We start from the raw sequence: 23,418 nt of genomic DNA, 5'->3' as shown, positions 1-23,418 counted from the left end.
AAATAGGATAAACGAGAAATCATGAAGAATATTTAGAGAATCAAGGGTGGTGTGTTAAGAGATGGGAGAGATACAGAGCTTTATGGCAAGAACAAGAACTGTATATTAGTATCAGCTAGTTGCGTGGGTGGATGTGACAGTTGTGGGGCTGGAGGCCTAGGGCTGAATCTGTGAATGGGAAGACAAAAATATGCTGTAATATGAATGAAGACATGACCAAAAAGAACTTATTCTGTATTTAAAAAGACCTATAACATTGGTGTGGAAAAAGAAAGCAAACAACTAATATGTTCTTTTTTTGTGTGTGTTAAAGACTGTCAGATGTTTTTTCCTACTTTGAGTCTCCTAACCAATTTAAACAAACAAAACAAGAACTTGCAACAGGTAGGTAAAGAATTGAAAATATTTTTATAGATTTTTTTTTTTTTCAAATCTCTAGAAATTTTTTTTTTTTTTTTAAGATGAGGAGCACTGTAAATGCTGATGAAAGCCTTCAGCAAAGAAGCAGTCTTTTCTCTCGGTGTATCTACATGGGTACTCATTTTGAGCCCGAGATCTATAGGAAGTAAAGCTTCTCCAGGTTGGTTGATCTCAGAATTGCTGATGAGAAGTAAGAATAACTTTATGTGGTGGGATAGAATGGACCCCAGCAGAAGATTGTGATATGTGTGAGCGTGAGAGCTACCCCTTATTCTTTCTCCCAGTCAACAGAGGTGACCTTGTTGAGAAGATACTCAGTACTCACACTGGTGAAGAAAATACCTGCAGTCTCCCTGGCACTGTCAACAAACACTACTGAAGCAGATATTGAACTCTCCTCTCCTCTTACTCCCCTGATTTTGCAAGAAGTCCAGAAAATCATCCTAAAAACGTAGACAGAATGTCTCTTTGTTTCTTGTACCTTGTGTTTTCTTTTTGGTTATTTGCATAAAATGTAAAATCAACCCTTGTGAAGCATAAAAACAATATTTTCATATTGTATTTATTATTTGCATATTATCTTTATATTATAGATAAGACATATCTATACAAAATTAGGCCAAACTCAATAATGACTGTAGACCGATTGAGACGCTGGCTGGAAGGGACCTCTGGAGTCACCTCTTCCAACCTCCCACATGAAGCAAGATGAGATGAGGTCAGCTGTGGCTTTGTCTAACCAAGTATTGAAGCCTTTTGAGGCGAAGGGTTCCACAACCTTTCTGGGCAGTCTGGTCTATCACTTCACTATTTTCCTAATGGAAAGACTTCTCCTTGTCTGTGGTCTGAACCTTGTAAGCTGCATCTTGTGGTCATTGCCTTTTGTTATACCACCTGTCACCAGCAAAACGAGTTTGGCATGTACCCTCATCTCAAAATGTCAACTGCCTTAATAAATTAATGTACTGATTTTGAGACCATGGCGCTCAAATTTTGTTGTGTTAGTGTTCTATAGCTTCTGAGAAAGGATGGCTTCATGAATGGAGAAGGTGCCCTATGTATTTTTATCTCTTATTTAGAATTGGAGCCTTCTAACCTGACTTTAGCCTTGTATAAGCTGTCAGATCTAACATCTAGCCTTCTTTTGTAATTACTGACGAGAATAGCACTCCCACAAAGTAATTAACTACACCTATCTTACATTGCATCTAAAATTAAATAGTGTGTCACTTATTGTTAGCATTAGCTACATACACAGAATGTGCTATTTCAGCTGAATAAAATCAGGTATTTGTTGGTAAAGGTGAATTTAGTAAATTCTTCCAAAACTAATTAATACTACACAGGCAGACAGAAGGGCAAACGTATGAAATGATTACCTTATTACTTTAGAGAGCTGCATTAAGAAAAATGCTTAATACCTTTTTTTGTTTGTTTGTTTTGTTTTGTTTGTTTGTTTTTCTCTGCTCAGTACTTGTCTTTTTTTGGCTGGAATTAAGTTAATTTTTTTTGTGTAGGCTACTGTGTTTGGCGTTTTTGATGAAAATATCAGTGATAGCACACTGATATTTTAGGTGTTGTAGAGAAGTGGTTACATGCTGTCAAGGACTTTTCTGCTTCTTATGCTGCCCTGCCAGTGAGGAGGCTGGGGGTGCACAAGAAGGAGGGAAGGAGCACATCTGGGACAGGTGACCCAAACTGATCAAATATTCCTTACCATGTGTCATCATGCTCAGCAAAAAAAGTTGAGGAGAAGGGGGAGATGTTCAGGGTGATGGTGTTTGTCTTCCCAATAAATTGTTATATATGATGAGCCTGCTCTTCTGGAAGTGGCTGCTGATGGGAAGTAACAAACAAATTCTTTGTTTTGCTTTGATTGCATATGTGGCTTTTGCTTTCCCTAGTAAGCTGTCTTTATCTCAACCCATGAGTTCTCTCACTTTTACGTTTCCAATTCTTCTCCCCCACTGGGAAGAGTTAACAGCTGTATAGTACTAAGCTGCCTGCCAGAGTTAAACCGCAACCGTACTGCATGGTTTATACCACTTGGATTATTGTGGGTTGAACTATGAAGGCAGATGAGGCACAATGATCTTTCTGCTACCTAAATACACAAAATCTGACTGTACTGCTTTCTTGCTCTGCAACTTCCAGTGACACTGATGTCCTGTATATAAATAGGAAAACATGCTACAGTTTGTGTGTTTGTTCTATCTATTCAGATATAAACTACAACACTAAAAAGCTTTATATTCCTCCCCTTCTGTAGATGATTGATTCTAGATATGCACATTTGAAAGTTTTCAAAGAAATTTATGTTAGTTAATTTAGAGTGAATTTTAAAAATACAGCTAAACCTTTACTTGTTTTCTTCTGCATTAAATCAGCTTGTCATCATTTCTTGCTCTACTTATTGAAATTCAAGATGTGATAACTGAGAAATATCTACATCTCCTCCTGGAACAAAAAAATCTGCTTGAAATAGACAACATCTTTTATTCTACAGATTTTGTCATTATTGTTTTGCTCATTTTTAGTGTTACACATAAATATTGATTTTTGCTTTGCTAAAATCTTCAAAGATGTATTTGATATTTTCCACAGGAAGAAGAAAAAAATCACCGAATACAAAAGAAATTTCACAATTTAGTTTTGAAAGGAAATGTCTTGCAAAAGTGAATCTTTATACAACAGTATTTGTGTAAGATGAAATAGATTCAAGAAATTTAACAACCTGGTTGGAAACAGCAGATAGCAAAGGATTCTCAATGGTAAGAAGAAAGAAGATATTTATGTAGTTCAGTAAAGTTTTCTTGAGTCAATGATCTTAGATGTGAGAGATTCCCCATTTTAGAACTGTTACTAATTCATTGCTCAGACTGAATATCAGATATAATTCAGGGCAGCAATATGAACATGAATTATTCTATCCCAAATTTCTTGGCTACCTATGTTCTATCAGTCTATTTCTCAGCTATCTTCAAGTCTAATGATTGTTTAATTTAAAAGGTTGATTCACTTCTCAAAGAGAAAACAGGAACTTTCAGATTAATCCCAGTCACCCAGTTGGGTGACTATAACGTAGGGTATTGTGTCTGAGCTGTGTTGTAGTCTCCAGTCTGTAAATCAAAATGGATATGTAGAGGGCATGCCTTACACATTTGATTTACCCAAATGGAGGGAGATTTAGATTTTATTCTAACACAGATTGACAGACAGCAAACACTGAAAACTCAAAAAAAAAAAAAAAAAAAATAATTTTTTAATAGATTCTTTTTTTTTCCCCTCAAGTGAGTCCAAACCTTAAATCAATTATATTAGCCAATGAAATAAAATAAAACGTTAAATGAATACTGAGAATTAAATATATGTAAGGCAATAATTCATTTAGTTTTAGCACAGTTTGTCTATATATTATTTTTCTGTCACACATTTCACCAGAACCTTTCAGTGGTGTAGTCTTTCTTTTGGTTACATGGCATCTCACTTGATGGTTTGAGATGAGATGAGGTTGTGACACTTGCTAGTGACCTTCAGTTTTCTGTCTACTAGACAGAAAATTCAAATAGTATTTATTTTTATTGTAGTTGTTGTTGTTGTTTGTTTTCCTGCTCTATTTCAAGTATGTTATGTTGCTGTTGCTCTAGGCAAGTGTCCTAGTTAGAGCAATTTTAGAAGTTACTATTTTGAGTACCTATTTAAACTTTCAAATTCAGTTCACTGTCTGTATCTATTCCCTCCCAATATGTCCTTACTCATTATATCTCTGGAAATCTCTTCTTTTTAATCATTATTTTAATAGTATATTAAAAAATGTTAACTCTATTCACCTGCTGACAACCAAAGATCAACAAGAGTCTGAAAGGTATATTTACACAAAAAAGATGAGAATGGTTTTTCTTCCTCCCAGTTTAGATGTTACTTTTTCCTTTCCCAAACTGGATATGAGTGAAGAGTAGATTCTGGTCGTAAGAGGATAATCTAATAACTTTCTAACAATATTTCAGTTAACCTTTCTCTTTCCAAAATTGCTGCTTTACATAAATCAAACACACTGTTTGGTTCACAAATCTACTTTCATTTCAAGTTTGGAAAAATACTTCAGAAATGGTCAAACCATTCCACCTTGAGAGATTATAAAAGGGAAGATTTCATGTGCAAACAAAACTATACTTTGACTTTTTTTTTTAAGTAAAAGGGAATAAAGTGTTGATAAATATAAAAATAAAAGTGAAATAGTTAAAAATAAAGAAGGGAATATGCACATATATACTTGTAATGTACATGTTTATATATTAGGTATACATTTCCAAAATAAGCATATATAACAACTCACATTTAAATACAGACTTATCATCTCTGGTATTTTTATCAACAAAGAATTACTTCGCAGACAGAAATTTTATATTTACTTCTTATTTCTTTCATTTAGTTAATATATATAATATTCTTAAATATTTAGTGAAGGAAATTTCACTTAATCTGTTAAAGCCAATGTATAGCTCACATTGGAGAGTCTTCAGATCTCACCTGATTTTGAGGAGGGAAAGAATTCTTATTTGCAGTTCTTCTGTATTATTAAACAGACCTGCTCTGCAGTGCAGTTATTTTCTTCAAGGATAGATATAATTTTAAGCCTGCATAATTATTTATAGAGTGAGACTTTCTGCTGTTTTTTTTTGCCTTGATTGTCATTTATGTTGATGCAGAGTAATTGCCACATGGATGTAAAATACTGTCATTCTGAGGTGGTTGATATTTATCCAACTTTGCACATGTGTATGTGATTAAACATAGTGCAAAACACTACAGAATTAGGCCAGCTGTTTTACAGATACTGTTACAGGAACACCAAGGTTATTTTTCACTGTTTTTATCCTGATAAAATGCCTTCTTAAAACAAGGTAGTGTATGTGGGGGTAGGGGGAGGAAGCTAACCTTCCAAGAAAGCACTAATACTTGCAGCAATAGAAACCCAAATGACATTACTGTCTTTTAAATTCTTACAGACACAATTTACAAAGGCATGACACAAAATATTATTTCATATGCATCGGTAGCATCTCCATTCTGGAGGTGTTAGGCATTCTGCTACTTCATCTGTGCAGCATTGGAGGGAATAAACTCAAATGAAGGAAGAAAACACTGACTTTGATCATAGTCTCTGTTTCACATTTTTGCTAGATTCAGCCTTTAAAGACTTGACTGACTTACCTAAAGATAGGAATGTATTACTGTTTGAAATACCATAGAATTTCTGAGATACCACGTAAGTCATTAAGTTAAAAAACCTTTCTGGAAGGGCAGCTTGAGTACAGGTAGGGCAGCTGGAGTACAGGTGGGACAGCTTAGGTCATTTCAAATGATCCTATGTTTATGCAGATCAAAACTACCCTATGAGATTCAGACATACACAAAAAAAAGTAGTACTATGTGCTGTTGTTTAAAGGGAAACATTGCCTTAGGAAAATCCTGGTTCTCTGAAGCCAGATCAAAGACTTTTTAAACTAAAGATCTGATCTTAGTCTGTCAGGAGAGCTAAAAACACTAACTTAAAGCACATTTGTATGTTTTATTTCATAACTGGAGCAGACTTTCAGGATGCATGCAGTCAGTTAACACAACTCATCTGACAGTCTTGATAACTCTACATAAGGTGACCAGATCCTTCTGGTAAAACTCTACTGTCCCATTTTGAACATGCAGAACTTGAAGCACATCAGGATTTCAATGTCTCATAGGAAATCTCATAGGAAACTGCAGTAGACTATTTTTTCCACTAAGAATTAAACACAGTTAATGGAAAAATCTTGGTGACCAGATCTAAACTTTTTTTTTTTTTTTTTAAATCTAATATTGAAACATGCAATCAAGAGAGATCCTTCTAAATCCAGTGTATTTCTCCACATTATCAGCAATTTCTAAATTAAGCTAAGGCTGGCTCTGAATCTCGACTGTGGAACCAGCTACAGTTCCTCTTCCTCAAGCTTAACACTGTACTATTTTATCCCATTGGTGAAACAGAAACTAACATTTCATGGCTATTTCCTGCATATATCTGCAGTCAGCTGGTATCCAACTTTTGCATGTGCCCCTCTAGAACTTTTGCAGCCCACAGGGTAATTTTAGTATCGAAGGGAAACTTAATTAATATTTTGATTCCTCATAAGATTTGAGACTCAGTTTTGCAGACCAGAAAAGTTTGGCTGTTGTGGTGGTTTTACCGTGCTGGGCAGCTAAACCCCACAACCGCTCTCTCACTCCCCCTCCTTTAGATGAGGAGGGGGAGAAGTAAAGCAAAGAACAACTCACGGGTTGAGATAAGGATAATTTAATTAAAGGGAAATAATTATAATAATTAAATAAAGACTACCATGAACTAAACAATTTAACTAAGGGGAAATAAAAGGGAAAGGGGAAAAAAGAGAGGAAAACAAACAAACAAAATAAATGAAAGCTATATGGAAGTGCAGAGGAAAGAAATTACTCTCTACTTCCCACAAATGAGTGATGATTGACCATGTCCTTGAAGCAAGGCCTCAACACATGCAGCCGGTGTTCGAGAGGAGGACCGACGTCTTCTCAACGAGAGCCCACCCCTCCCCTCTTCTTCCTGTTTCCACCTTTTATTGCTGAGTGTGACACCACATGGTATGGAATATCCCTTTGATTGGTTTAGGTCAGCTGTCCTAGTGATGTTTCTCTCCTCACTTTTTTGCCCACCCCCTAGGAGGGTTAGAGAAAGGCCCAATGCTGTGCCACTGCTGCTCAGCAGTAGACACAACACTGGTGTGATAACACTGCTGTTCCAGCTACAAGTACAGAGTACGGCACTGTATGGGCTGCTGCCGGGAAAGTTAACATTCCAGCCAGACCCAGTACAGCTGTACATCTAAATCATCTGAGATTCTTTAACTACTGGTGTTAACAGATTTACCTTGAAGAGAAAGAACTATATTTTACAGAGGAACTTATGTCTTCTCACAAATTTAAACTACTTGCCTAAGGCTTCGAGTACTATCTACTTTCAAAAGATCATGAGGCCAACAAAATACCTTTGATGGTTGTGCCAATCCAAACCATATTGACATTTTCAGTCATCTTAAAATTTCTCTCATCTAATGCTATCATATTTCTGTCATTGCTAGTGACCCCCTTCCCTCTTTCTCCTTTGTCTTCCCATTCCCCTTCTTTCATTACTGCTTACCAGGTCTACACTGCTTATATGATATGAAGTGAGGATCTGAGATCTTATTTGGTACCTGAATGACAGATGACTATGAGGCACAATTATCAATATAGAGGATGAGGTGAAATATATATATATATACAGTTCCAATTGTCCGAAATAATGTTAAGTGAAGCAACCCCCAAAATATATCTGACTTTCTTCTGAGGTGTTAATTTTGAAGACAGCTTGTCTTCGAAACAGAGGGGTTTCAGATAAGCATTAGGACTAACTCAGATTGAGACTAGAGTTAAGTCTAATCTATTCTGGTTGTCAGATAATCAAGCAAATTTTTTTTGTTTGTTTTGTGTTTTTTTTTTTTTTGTTGTTTGTTTGTTTGTTTGTTTTTCCCTGCTGTTTACACAGAGTGGCTATGCCTTAGTTTCTCCAATAAGCAATAGTCTGACTTTTCTCTAACGGCAGAGTTTGATATACGTCTGATTAAATTAGATAATCTTTATGGAAAAAAAAAAAAACAAAAAAAAACAAACAAAAAAAACAAACAAACAAACAAACAAAAAAAAAAAAAAAAAAACATAGAATCATAGAATGGTTTGGGTTAGAAGGGAACCTTAAAGATCATCTATTTCCAACCCCCCTGTACTGGGTTTGGCTGGGATGAAATTAACTTTCCCTGCAGTGGCCTATACACCATTGTACTCTGTATTTGTAGCTAGAACAGCATTGGTATCTGTGGTGGTTTTACTCGGATGGGCAGCCGAGTTCCACCACGGCTGCTGTCTCAGTCCCCTCTCCTCAAAGAGGAAGGGGAAGAAAATACAACACAAAAAGCTCTATGGTTGAGATAAGGCTAACTTAATTAAAAGGAAAAGGGAGAAGGAAAAAAAAAAAAAAAGGTTGTTTTCTACTTCCCATCAACAAGCAATGTTTGGTCACGTCCTGGGAAGCAGGGCCTCAAAACAAGTAATGGTTGTTTGGGAGGACAGCCCCCTCCACCACCAGAGCCCCCCTTTTTATTGCTGACTGTGACGTCAGGTGTTACGGAATATTACTTTGGTCTATTTAGGTCAGACGCCCTGGTGATGTCCCCTCCCCATCACTTGTCCACCCCCAGCTTACTGGCTCCTGGGGGCTTTGAGGGAGCCCTGATGTGGTGCCAGCACTATGCAGCAATAGACAGAACACTGGAGTGATACCAGTGTTGTTCTAGCTACGAGTGCAGAACACAGCACTGTGTGGGCTGCTGCGGGGAAAGTTAACTCCATCCCAGACAGACCAGCACAGTATCACACTGTCGTGGTTCCGCTCGAGTGGGCAGCCGAGCTCCACCACAGCCGCTGTCTCACTCCCCCTCCTCAAAGAGGAATGGGGAGAAAATATGTGAAAAGGGCTCAAGGATTGAGATAAGGACGAGAAAATCACGCAATAATTATTGTAACGGGCAAAACAGACTCGGCATAAGGAGATAGTAAGATTTATTGCCTACAACTAACAAGCGAGAGAAGTGAGAAAACAAAGGAAAAAAAAAAACCAAAAGCACCTTCCCCCCCCCCATCCACCCTTTTCCACCTCCTCCCCCCGAGCGGCGCAGGGGAACGGGGAATGGGGGTTATGGTCAGTCTACAGCACTTCTTCTCTGCCGCTCCTTCTCGGTCACTCTCGTCCCCTGTGCTGTGGGGTCCCACCCACGGGATGCAGTCCTTGATGAACTGATCCGGCGTGGGCTTCCCACAGGCAGCAGCTCTTCCAGAACTGCTCCAGATATGGGTCCGTACCACGGGGTCCATCCCTCAGGAGAAAACTGCTCCAACCTGGCTCCCCTACGGGTAGCAGCTCCTGCCAGATCACCTGCTCCTGCGTGGGCTCCTCTCCACGGGCTACAGGTCCGGCCCGGAATCTGCTCCGGCAGGGGTCTTCCACAGGCGGCAGCCTCCGTCGGTGCAGGGCCACCTGCTCCACCGTGGTCTCCTCCACGGGCTGCAGCGTGGAACCCTGCTCCACCGTGGTACTCCATGGGCTGCAGGGGGACATCCTGCTTCACCATGGTCCTCACCACAGGCCGCAGGGGACTTCTGCTCCGGCGCCTGGAGCACCTCTCCCCCTCCTTCTACACTGACCTTGGTGCAAGGCTGTTCTCCCACTCCCTTGACTCTCCCGGCTGCTGTGTGGCGCAGCGTTTTTTCCCTGTCTTAAATATGCTCTCACAGAGGCGCAAAACAACATCGCTTATTGGCTCGGATCTGGAAAACAATGGGGCCCTTCCCAAACATGGGGCAGCTTCTAGATCTTTCTCACAGAAACCACCCCTATGGCTCCCTGCTACCAAAACCTTGCCACGTAAACCCACTACACACACCAATGTTTCATCTGTTGCTGAGCAGCGCTGGCACAGTATCAAGGCTGTCCACCTTCCCCCCCCAAAAAAGCCAGTAGGCTGGGGTGAGCAAGAGGTGGGGAGGGGACCAGGGCAGTTGACCTTAACTGACCAAAGGAATATTCCATACCATATAATGTCACACTCAGCAATAAAATCTGGGAAAGGGATTGGAGAAGGGGGAAGAGAGGGGCTCTTGTTATGAAGCCATCTGTCTTCCCAAACAAGCACAATATGTATTGATTGAGGCCCTACTTCCTAGAACATAATCAAACACCACTCGTTGACTGGAAGTAGAGAATAATTTTGTTGTTGTTGTTTTCCACCTCTTTGCTTCTGCATGACTATTCATTTTATTTTATTTTATTTTATTTTATTTTATTTTATTTTATTTTATTTTATTTTATTTTATTTTATTTTATTTTATTTTATTTTATTTTATTTTATTTTATTTTATTTATTTTATTTTATTTTATTTTTTATTTTTCCCCTCTCTTTTCCTTTTAATTAAATTATCCTTACCTCAACCCACGAGCCTTTTTCTTTCCATCATGCTTCCTTCTCCCCCTCTTCTTTTGAGGAAGGAGAGTAAGAGAGCAGTTGTGATGGAGTTTAGCTGCACAGCAGGGTAAAACCACCACAATTGCCTGCCATGGGCAAAGATGCTAGACCAGATTGTTCAAAGCTCCATTGAAGCTGGCCTTGAACACTTCCAGGAATGGGGCATCAACAACTTCTCTGGGCAACCTATTCCAGTGCCTCCCCACCCTCATGGTATAGAATTTCTTCCTTATATCTAACCTAAATTTACCATATATTTATTTTAAAGCCATTCCCCCTTATCCTATTACTACACTCCTTGACAAGGAGTCCCTCCCCAGTTTCCTGTAGGCCTCCTTTAGGTACTGGAAGGCTGCTATAACATTTCCCTGGAGCCTTCTCTTCTCCAGGTTGAACAACCCCAACTCCCTCAGCCTGTCTTCATAGGAGAGGTGCTACAGCCCCGTGATCATCCTCATGGCCCTTCTCTGGACTCTCTCCAATGGGTCTATGTCCTTCTTGTTCTGGGTGCTCCAGAGCTGAATGCAGTGCCCCAAGTGGGTTCTCACAAGAGCAGAGCAGAGGGGGAGAATCACCTCCCTTGACCTTCTGACCATGCTTGTTTTGATGCAGCCCAGAATATGGTTGGTTTTCTGGTCTCAAGTGCACATCACCAGCTCATATGCAGTTTATTGTCCACCATACCCCCAAGTCCTTTTCCTCAGGGCTGCTCTCAATCCATTGTCTTCCCAACCTGTATTTGTGTTTGGAGTTGCCCCAGCCTGGGTGCAGGACCTTGCACTTGGCCTTGTTGCAAAGTGCAAACATCAGTTGCTCTTTCCCTATCCACCAACACTGTAACCCCGTCATAGAAGTCCAACAAATTTGTCAGGCATGATTTTCCCTTAGTAAAGCCATGTTGACCTCCTTATTTTCCATGTACCTTAGCATAGTTTCCAGGAGGATCTGCTCCATGATCTTGCCTGGCACAGAGGTGTGAATGACTAGCCTGCAGTTCCCCCAGCCTTCCTTTTCCTTTTCCCCCTTTTTCCTCTTTGAAGATGGAGGTTATTTTTCCCCTCTTCCAGTCATTGGGAACTCCACCAGACTGCCACATTTTCTGAAATATGGTGGACAATGGGTTAGCAACTTCATCTTCTAGTACCCTCAGGACCCAGGGATGTGTCTCGTAAAGTTCCATGGACTTGTGCACCTTCAGGGTCCTTAGATGGTCTTGAAACTTACCTTCTCCTACAGTGGACAGTTCTTCATTCTCTCATTCTCTGCCTTTGCCTTCTGCAACTTGATTTAGGTGGCCAGAACTCTTGCCAGTGAAGATTGAGGCATAAAAGTCATTAAGTACCTCAGCGTTCTCCATATTCTGGGTAACCAGGTCTCCCATTTCCTTTTGGAAAGGGCCTCACCCCACTCCCCATCTCCCCTCCCCTTCCTTTCTCTCCCCTGCCCTTCCCTCTTTCCCCTCTAGAACTTCCTTTGGTACATCTGATTTTAAGTCCTCTCTTTAACATCTCTGGCAATTCCATTTCTATCTCCAGAAATGCCTTCTTATTATTTAGTAGCTCAAATAGCTGTTCTGGGACTAGTGTAATCAAGTTTTGCGCATTTTGGGTAAGGATTTACTTAAGGTCATTTGGTTTAGATATATTTAAGTTCCTGTACTTTTCTGTTATGCAATTTTTATTTATTATTTTTATTATTATTTTTATGTCATAAACATGGGTTTTGATTTTTTTTTTTTCTAAATAAAAATGAATTGAATCTGGTTACTACAGTAAATGATGATCATTGCTTGGGAAATCTTGATAGAAGGAAGTCTATTCTCTGATCTCCATGGAGGCAGACAGCATTAAAGTAGCTCTCTGAGCCCTGGGTCATAGTTAACAATTAAGTCTATCTATTGTTTATGAGCACCATTTACCTGAGTATGTCTTCGGTAAAGACACTAAGATATGGCTCTTATTAACATAACAGGATTGTGGGTTGGGAATAGATCTCTCCCCCCACCCCCCCCCCATAAAAAAAAAAAAAAAAAAAAAAAAAAAAAAAGATAATAAAACTTATGTTTGCCGTAAGGCTACAAAAAAAAAGGTTCTCAAAAATATTTTTGTGACAGTTAGAATAATAATTATATGTATGTGGGATGGGTGTTTTTTGTTCTCTGATACATTGTCAAACAATTTTTTTTTTTAGTTTCTTGCTCACAATACTGAAAGGATAAAACAAAACATCTAATATCTCTTGACTAACTACAATACATCTCTTAACATGAATCTTCCCTGTTCCACTGAAACTATGGAGTTGAATAATTTTAGATCATATCTCATTACTATTAACATTATTTTAAAATGTTGATTTTGAAAGAAAGTATGTAAATACGTGATTCTTTAGTGAGGGAACAAAACAACATTCATTTCTGAAACAAATGTATTTTTCCACCAAGGCTGAAGTTTATGCTGAGCCTCTAAGTATGTGGCACATGTACCTGAATGTTTCTAGAACTTGAAGTTAGACTATAGTGACTGCTTATCTGGATGTCAGGTCCAAGCATTGAGGAGCTCCAATCTGATCTCACAAATCACGGATTTGACATAATGGCATCAGCTTTAACCTAATGACATTTAAGGATAAATAAATAAATGTGCAGGGGTTCTGTGTGTATGAGTTTTGTAAAAGTAGACATATGTTATATTTTATGTACTTTTTGTTATCTGGACAGTAGGGTTAAAAACTTCCAGAAAAGAAAAAGGGAGAAGAAGATTTGTATGTAATTTCATGACTCCAAACCCTTTAATAATAGCAAAAAAAAAAAAAAAAAACAAAAAACAAAAAACAAAAACAACACCACAGTGATAATTATAATTAAAAAAAAAGACAGGACAGACACAAACAAGGTCTTCTTCAGATACTGGACCCAGGGGCATTACCTTGAGTCAAGGAAGAAAAACAGATAGCTGTACAGAAAATAGATGTATATACAAACATTGTAATTCACCAAGTACTCTTGCTGATAACACAAATTATTTTTTTTTTCTCTTTTTTGCTTTTCTAATGTGCCCATGTGTTATGTTTATGCATATGTGAATGACACAATCCTGTTGTGAGTTCAAAGTTTATGAAAATTCTCAGGTGCAAGCACATAGCAGATGATTGCCTATATCAGTGGAATACAGGGTGTGAGAAAGTCAGGATCTATAGTGGGTTTTATACATATTTATATTTATATGTATATTTTTATGGCTATTTATGTATATATGTATATGTATATATGTATATTTATATAGCTATTGCTTTCATCCCTGTACAAAGAGATAGTAAAAGAACAGAAAAAGGCAAGAGGAGTGAAACGTGCATACCAAAGCTCAGAAAATGCCAGCATACAGGAGGAATTAATATACACTGGAGAAAACTGCTGAACCACATAGTTGGTTGAAAAGATTTTTATCTGCAACAGGCAAAGAGAATCAATCCTTAACTATTGTTCAAGGCTGAGAAAGTATGGTCAAAAAATAGCACATCAGGACAGATAAATCAGGAAATGTTAGTGACTCATCCACAAATAAAATCACACATATATTCAGATGAAGTAATAAAAAAAAATGATAAAGATTGTGATATCATGGAAAAGAGAGATGTCAAAAAAAAAAAAAAAAAAAGTGTTAATGCCATGATCTGAAAACATAAAGTTAATGAACAATATTTAAGCAAAGCCAAAAAATGCACACGTTGTCTAACTGAAGCTTCTTAAGAAGTCTCAGGTGAGTTTACCAAAGAAAAATGTCATATGGAATTTGGAAAGGAGTGCTCAGTAAATCCAGGTTAAAAGTCACTATTTGGATGCTATTCATTTCAGTGAATACATGTTAGTGGAAGTTCTACTCCCAAGATATTTCTAAGATTAATTGGGTAGATCTAAGTGAGCTAGAAAGTTTTCAGAGTTTATAATGGATGATGTTTTAATTTGGCTTAGAGAATTTAAATTATGCAATGAGAGGTTTTGGCAAGGCTTTCAAAGAGTAAGGAGAAAGAAGTACATGAAAGACATAGATTAATCTAACAAATGTTCTATGCATTAGATGAAGAAGTACTAATTCTTCACTATTTTGTGCCTTGAATGTAACTTTGTATAACTGCAAGGACAGCTCTGTTTAGGTAGCATCCTCACTAAACAGTTACAAATAACTACATCAAATATCAGAAAGAAAATTAAGATGAGTGTGGATCGCTATGCACAGATTCAGGTGAAACTGAAGTATGAACTTCTTCGCACTGAAGTTTCTTTGCCATGCCCTGCTAGTGCAAAAGCCACTGCAGGCATTTTAGACATACTGTAGGTTTTAGAGTAATAAAATAAAGTCCTTTACATGTCAGTTTTTGGGAAAGAAACAAAACAAAACAAAACAAAACAAAACTTGTTTCTTTTCCATTTGAAATATATTTTAGTTTTGTGGTAAGCTGGAATGGAAGTCTGGAATTCATCATTAAAATGCATTTAAAACTGCATGAAGTCTAGATAATGAACTAACAAAATGCTCTTTCCACAATGGGTTACAGAGAAATTATTTAAATTACTGCATGAGATAAGACAGCTCTATCTGTAAAAAACAATTTAAGTAGAGTATCAGAACAAAACTGATACTACCATTTCGGCACCAAAATGCATCTCTCCAGCTATTTACAGTGCAATTGACATCCCAATTTCAGTGAAGTTCTGATATATTTTTCTTTCATACCATTTCAAAGACTTGTAAGGATTTTAAGAAACTTCAAACAAAGCCTGCATTTCAGAGAGGAGGGGTAGGAAGGAAAGCAACCAGCACCATTGCCCAAGGCCCATAGGCTATGTTGGATAGAAGTGCAGTCACTCCAGTCTTGGGTGGAAGAAGAAAAATATCCTTCCTATTGTGTATTCTGAGGTCTTACCAAATCATGTCTGCCCCTAAATCTCCTTTGGTTTTGGAAAACTGAGGAAAAATATGCAATAAAGATGATATCATTTGAAAAAAGTACATAAAAAAGTAGTCTGCATATATTCTTATATTACAAAATTTTATTTGTGTCAAGAAATAAGTTAAATAATTGGTCTGTATGGAAAACAGATAGTTATCCACACAACTCAGTACTATAAATATTTCCAATTAACATTTTAGCATGAACCATATGGTTAAGAACTTAGGTTCAATTCAAGCAGAACGCCATTTGGGATTTAACTGATAGGTATTCAGTAAAACCCTACAGCGTGTTTAGCAAACAGCAGCAAAAAATGTGTGACCAATTTAATAAGCATGTGCACAGGGAGTGGCTATAAATATGTTTCTAATGAATGCCCAACTACCCTTGTGAAATCAACATTTATGTGCTGCTCTTGTCTGCCCGGGCTTTTCTCTCTCCCCCCTCCACCTGTCTTCTGAACCTTGTAGTCTGCAGGTATTCAATAGTGAAAGAAAAACCACCAAAACAAAAGCAAAAACCTAAATGCAAGGGCAAGAGAGGAGCTCTTGTAGTCAAGCAGTCTGACGGAAAGAAAGAAAGACAGGCTCCCTTGCTGCTAACTCCGGTTGGATAAACATACACACAAGCACGTGCACACACAAGAGCATGCAACTATTTAGGTTTGTAGAGGGATGTCTGGTAGTGCTAAAATGTCTCCTGTCTCTGGAGTTTTGTAAATCTTCATTTTAACCTGTAGATTAGATGTGCAAAAGGGAAGTGGTCCACGGGATCTGCTCCTATGAGACCAGTAAGGTCAGAATAAAACTGTACCCTACTGCCAGTGGGGCAGAGGTTTGTCATCACCCTCTGCTAGATCTTTTTGGGAGAGGACAACTGTCCATAGACTGATTTCTTATACTGACTACTATGAAGGATGTGCCCTGGATCTCTTGTCAAAATACCAGCAGTTATTTCATGTATTGCAGTGTGTTTCTACAGTCTTGTTTTTTAGTATTTCGTAGGTTTTGAATAGCAGAGAACCTTTTTGAAGCTCTTCTGTCTTAGTGCAAAAGTTGGTGGTAGAGTGGTTTCTCTGTAGGAATATACAGAAAAGAGAGCACTATATCCCTCTATGTAGAGATAGGAAAAAAAGAGGACTAAGTAGTTGTTGAGGAATTAGACTGTGCTTTTCATATTCAATGACATTAAGCAAAATGCTCTTGCTCAGTAGAAGAACTTAATCAATCAGGAAATGATTTTAAATACCTTTAAAATCGCTTGTTGTCTCAATCCTATATGCTAATGCAATGATTCATGTGGCTTCAGTACTGCAGGTTGCAATCAGTCTTTCCAGTTACTAAACAGAATCCTTTTAACTAGCATCCTGTAAAATCCACATTAAGAGGCTGCAAGGCTACTTCATTAATCTTTTCATTAATCTACCATTCAGCCATCAGACAAGAAGGGTAGTAGGCATATGTGGGTCGTTTAATGTAGTTTTTACCCCCTAGTTTTCTAGAACACATCATAGTAATATCTTGGTTTGCATCGTTGTAAACATATATGAAAACATTTCTATCTTCATCTGATGAAAGAAAAGCATATAAGCCAACAAAAACATCTATTCTGGGGAATGTTTCACATCTAAAAAAAAAAAAATAATAAAATCTGAAGTTTTAAAACCATTTTCTTTTAGGGGAAATATTAGATATGGGTTGACAGCTTGTATGAGAAGTTTTAACCCAATGGGATTTTAAAAAGCTGATAAATTAATCCTGAAAATCCAGGTTTATAACAGAAAGCCTCATATGCTCTTACCTGTATTGCTAGTGAGAGCTGTTAGAATACTAAAACTTTCTTAAAACAAAACAAAACAAAACCAAAAAAACACTTTCAAAATGTTTTATTTTCAAAATCCAAACTTTAAATGTTTAGTTGTAATCAAATGCCGAAGCCATAACACTAGGAAGACAAACAAGAAATTCTACTCTAAATGTTTGTAAAATTAATTACCAGAAACATTTTGTGAAACATTTTTAGAATAAAATTCAGCATAAGAAATTAATTCTGCACTCCAAATAAAGATCTTGGGACTCTTTGTAAATGTTCATGAATGTAAGCTTTCAACAGTTATGTGGAATGTATAATTGCCCTCATTTTACAAATGGATAAACAGAGTCACATAGTAAAGGTATCTTAGGTATTGCAGTTCTCCTTTCCAACTCAACTTCAAATATGTATTTCTGTAATTACTTATTCATTGCCCCTGAGGTCATCTGAAAAAGATTTATACTCCCATTCATCTAGGAGATAAATTCATCTAGTGCATTTATCTGTAAGATTTGGCCTCTATTCCAGCTTTCAGGAGAGTCATAGGAACGTATCAACTCTAACAGACACTAAGTATTAAGAGTCTTGATCAAATTGTGTTTTTACCCAACAAGCACTCAAATGCTGAGGTGGAAGATAATGATTCAGGTCATGAGTGAAGAAGGTATTCAACCACAAAGTGCATGTTTAAAGTTTTTTTGTTGTTTGTTTGTTTTTTGTTTTATTTTGTTTTTTTTCCTTTCCCCTATCTTGTCTTAGGCAGCCCCTCAGTGCACCTCAGTGAGCCAGAGTGCAGTGGCTTTCAGTTTAGCACATCATTTTATTGGATACAATACTAAAATGTTTTTTTCTCCCTATAAACTTATGCAAAGAAGCCCAAGCTTCTCATTTAAGGCACTAGGATCTTTCCACAGTTCTGGTATTTCTCAATGTTATGATATCTTTCTCTCTTCAGAGCTTACACTAAAACACATAGAGAAGTGGCACCATGAAGAATAGGTGAGCTTAATAGAGGATAGGATAGGATAGGATAGGATAGGATAGGATAGGATAGGATAGGATAGGATAGGATAACTGATTATTTATTCTTATTTTTGTCTTACTTCAAAAAGACACGAAATGGCTTTGACTGTGGTTGCTGATATTTGAATGTCACACTTATTTCTTACACTTATTTGAAACAAAGTGTAAGAGTCTACTGCGTACTCTCAGTTTCAGGCCTTTCTATCCATTACTTTCTCTCCAAACAGTTCCAAAGACTCTATCTTCACTACTAAAACAAACATCTAAATGGTTTACTCAGTCTTTGTTCCCTGGCTCAAAAGACTTGAGTCTTCTTAAGTAGCTGCAAAGTCTCAAACTTTCTTAACTGGAATCAATCTTGTTCTCTGGATACCCAGTACCCTGAGCTGGTGGAAGGGGATGGGGAGCAGGATGTAGCCCTCACTATCCATGAAGAAATGGTTGGTGACCTGCTACGGCACTTGGATGTGCACAAGTCGATGGGGCCGGATGGGATCCACCCAAGGGTACTGAGGGAACTGGCAGAGGAGCTGGCCAAGCCACTATCCATCATTTATCAGCAGTCCTGGCTATCAGGGGAGGTCCCAGTTGACTGGCGGCTAGCAAACGTGACGCCCATCTACAAGAAGGGCCGGAGGGCAGACCCGGGAAACTACAGGCTTGTCAGTTTGACCTCAGTACCAGGGAAGCTCATGGAGCAGATCCTCCTGAGAGTCATCACGCAGCACTTGCAGGGCAAGCAGGCGATCAGGCCCAGTCAGCATGGGTTTATGAAAGGCAGGTCCTGCTTGACGAACCTGATCTCCTTCTATGACAAAGTGATGCGCTGGGTGGACGAGGGAAAGGCTGTGGATGTGGTCTACCTTGACTTCAGCAAGGCTTTTGACACCGTCTCCCACAGCATTCTCCTCAAGAAACTGGCTGCTCTTGGCTTGGACTGGCGCACGCTTCGTTGGGTTAGAAACTGGCTGGATAACCGGGCCCAAAGAGTCGTGGTGAATGGAGTCAAGTCCAGTTGGAGGCCAGTCACTAGTGGCGTCCCCCAGGGCTCGGTGCTGGGGCCGGTCCTCTTTAATATCTTCATCGATGATCTGGACGAGGGCATTGAGTGCACCCTCAGTAAGTTTGCAGATGACACCAAGTTAGGTGCGTGTGTCGATCTGCTTGAGGGTAGGAAGGCTCTGCAGGAGGATCTGGATAGGCTGCAACGATGGGCTGAGGTCAACTGCATGAAGTTCAACAAGGCCAAGTGCCGGGTCCTGCACCTGGGGCACAATAACCCCAAGCAGAGCTACAGGCTGGGAGAGGAATGGTTGGAGAGCTGCCAGGCAGAGAAGGACCTGGGAGTATTGGTGGATAGTCGGCTGAATATGAGCCAGCAGTGTGCTCAGGTGGCCAAGAAGGCCAACGGCATCCTGGCTTGTATCAGAAACAGTGTGACCAGCAGGGCTAGGGAGGTGATCATCCCCCTGTACTCAGCTCTGGTGAGGCCGCACCTCGAGTACTGTGTTCAGTTTTGGGCCCCTCGCTACAAGAAGGACATCGAGGTGCTTGAGCGGGTGCAGAGAAGGGTGACGAAGCTGGTGAGGGGCCTGGAGAACAAGTCCTACGAGGAGTGGCTGAGGGAGCTGGGTTTGTTCAGCCTGGAGAAGAGGAGGCTCAGGGGCGACCTTATCGCTCTCTATAGGTACCTCAAGGGAGGCTGTAGCGAGGTGGGGGTTGGTCTATTCTCCCACGTGCCTGGTGACAGGATGAGGGGGAATGGGCTAAAGTTGCGCCAGGGGAGTTTTAGGTTAGATGTTAGGAAGAACTTCTTTACTGAAAGGGTTGTTAGGCATTGGAACAGGCTGCCCAGGGAAGTGGTGGAGTCACCATGCCTGGAAGTCTTCAAAAGACGTTTAGATGTAGAGCTTAGGGATATGGTTTAGTGGGGACTGTTAGCGTTAGGTCAGAGGTTGGACTCGATGATCTTGAGGTCTCTTCCAACCTAGAAATTCTGTCATTCTGTGAAGCTGAAAAGAAGAGAAATCAGATCTCCCCACATACCTCTTTGGGTACAAATATAGCTAACAGCATAAATGTGGTGCATTTTCACTGTACAGAAATGCTGCTCTGCCAGATTAATTCCACCTGTACAATGTGGAACTCTGCACATGTTAAGAGCGTATTTGATTATATTCAGTAATTCCTGCCTGATCATCAATGCCTGTGAATCCATTTGTAGTACCACATAAAATTCTCCTTCACTACCAGCATTTCCAACTATTGTAATTTCCCCAAATAGATAGATTTATTTTACCCAGCTACAGTACTTGAAAGATTTATCAGTGCTGTACATTGTACAACTACTAAATGACCCTCCTGGAATACATGACAAGGCATATCCCTTCCCTTCCCTTCCCTTCCCTTCCCTTCCCTTCCCTTCCCTTCCCTTCCCTTCCCTTCCCTTCCCTTCCCTTCCCTTCCCTTCCCTTCCCTTCCCTTCCCTTCCCTTCCCTTCCCTTCCCTTCCCTTCCCTTCCCTTCCCTTCCCTTCCCTTCCCTTCCCTTCCCTTCCCTTCCCTTCCCTTCCCTTCCCTTCCCTTCCCTTCCCTTCCCTTCCCTCCCCTCCCCTCCCCTCCCCTCCCCTCCCCTCCCCTCCCCTCCCCTCCCCTCCCCTCCCCTCCCCTCCCTCTCCCTCTCCCTCTCCCTCTCCCTCTCCCTCTCCCTCTCCCTCTCCCTCTCCCTCTCCCTCTCCCTCTCCCTCTCCCTCTCCCTCTCCCTCTCCCTCTCCCTCTCCCTCTCCCTCTCCCTCTCCCTCTCCCTCTCCCATTTCCTTTCATGTTTCCCCTTCTCTTTCCTTTCTCCTCTCTCCCTCTTATTCTTTCACTCTGCTCTTTTTCTCTTCTTCATTCATTCTTTCTTTCTCTTTCTTCTTTGTTGAGAATGATTAAAGAAAAATTGAAGTGGAAATTTTATGACAGTCTAAATAAATGTTCAAAGCACCAAACTTGAATATTATGGTCTTTCAGTGCTCCATTGTGGTAACATTCAGGTGTGTATAGTCATTTACAATACACTCAGGCATTTGGTGGATCATATGATGATGATCTGAACCTCAGAGCTTACATTCTTTTTGTCAGATGCTCCAGTTGACAGGAATTATTTATTTATTTATTTATTTATTTATTTTAAAACAGAATGTCAGCCAGTGAGGGATGTCAAAATGTTAGAAAGGTTGTGTCATTGTTCCAGCCACATTAAACAGAAATGTTTTCAGAGTTCCTGTGGCTTCACTGCTGTCATCAGTCAGCATCTACCTGTCGAGTGGCTGAGAACTTGAGCAAAGGCAAAATGAGGACACAAAAAATAGCATTCCAAAGAATGTGGGACTAGCATAATATCTCAGGGCTGTTTAAATGGGATGATTTTTTTAGTTTCAGATCATGTTTTACTTTTGCATGGCTTTACCATTTTATGTTATTCCTCTCCTAAGACAACAGAGAGAGAAAATGTTCAGAAATTCACATATATGAATTCAGTATCTATTTTTAAAAACACCTGGAAGAAAGGCGCTTATACGAACAGTTTTCCATTACTGCATCTCTAAATGTTCAGATACTTATATGTGTGACTTTTTCACAAGAAATACCATTATTTTACTCAGCACCCTTTTACTCAGCAACATAGTTGTAAAATACCACTTGCGCCCCCATTTTTCCAATGTTTGTATCATGCTGATCAGAAAGTGTTTAAGCTGTGTTAAATAGATTTGCAAATGCAACAATTGCTCTTACTAGCTCCTTATACTGTAAGTTATACTCAAATTCTTCCTTACAAAGATGAAACATGTAATGTAAGTATATATATAAAGACATTAAATTATAGTTAGTACAACTGATATTTTAACAGTCTAAATGAAGAACCCATTTTTGTTCAGATTTAATTTTATGGGAAAAAGAAAAAAAAAAAACAACAATACAGCTAGAATATTTGTATAGAGGAAAAAAAATGTCAAGAATGTTAACAACACAGAATTGTGACACTTCCTAATTTCTATCCCTTTTTCTTGTATTTCTGACTACCCTTGCACTGTTCTTCTGGGTTGTAAACTACTGACTGCTCCAAATAGTACCCCAAAGTAGCTCTGGACTGCTAGAAAGGGCAGCACCACAAGTTGTCATCTCGTACTCTTCATTTTGGGAGGAATGTTTTATTGATGTCACTAGCTACTTTCTCACTCTAGGATCCACTTCAGCTCATTTTCTGTTTGTTATCATACATTTATACCTTTACCCTTTCTTCATTTTCTGCAGCTGCATGTTATATCCAAATTTACTACATATTGTATCTTTTATGTACATGTATGTTAAATACTATTTATTTTATTTCTTTGTTACCCCTAGACCAAGTTTTGCCCAGCTCCATTTCTGCATTTCTGTAACTGGTGAGTTCTCTGTCGCTGTGGGCTCTTCAGTGATTTGACACATTTATAGAAATGATGTCTCCAGTGCCCCATTCCTTATCATCCCACATCTGTGCTCTTCAGCAATGCATTGGAGTCCCCACTTTCCAAGGCCTCTGTTACCAAACCAGGTTTTTATTTCCCTATGCTAAAGGAAAAGTATCTTATATTGTATAGAATAACTGCTTATTGCTGCTATCTACAGAATAATATGTTTGTACCTCACAGAAGTAAAAAAAAAAAAAAAAGTAAAACAAATAGACATATTTGTTTAAGCTGCTATGGAAACCTGGTCTGATGGAGAAACTGCAATCACAGATAAGCAAGAGTAAGACAGCTGGAGGCAGGTCAAGAAAAGCTCAGGCAGAGCAAGCCTGACAACCCTTAGTTCTGGGACTGTGCAAACTTCGTGCAAAAGTGATAGCCTGTTTTTACCAGTGAGCATGTTACAGTACAATGTGAGAAATACGAAAGGCTAGTTAGACAAAGTCAGGCCCTGTTTCAGGCAGACTGGAACATGGATATGCACAGCTTGAAGTAGGGTTATTTTCAACTGTTTCAGTCTCTCCTGTGTGACATTGCTGAGGAGACTGATGGCAAATTTTCAGCCAATTTTGGTTAGTGTAAAGATCAAAATTCCAAGCGCAAG

This window comes from Aythya fuligula, chromosome 1, assembly GCF_009819795.1.
Source record: "Aythya fuligula isolate bAytFul2 chromosome 1, bAytFul2.pri, whole genome shotgun sequence".
NCBI lineage: Eukaryota > Metazoa > Chordata > Aves > Anseriformes > Anatidae > Aythya > Aythya fuligula.
Note: the sequence above shows the minus strand (reverse complement) of the source record.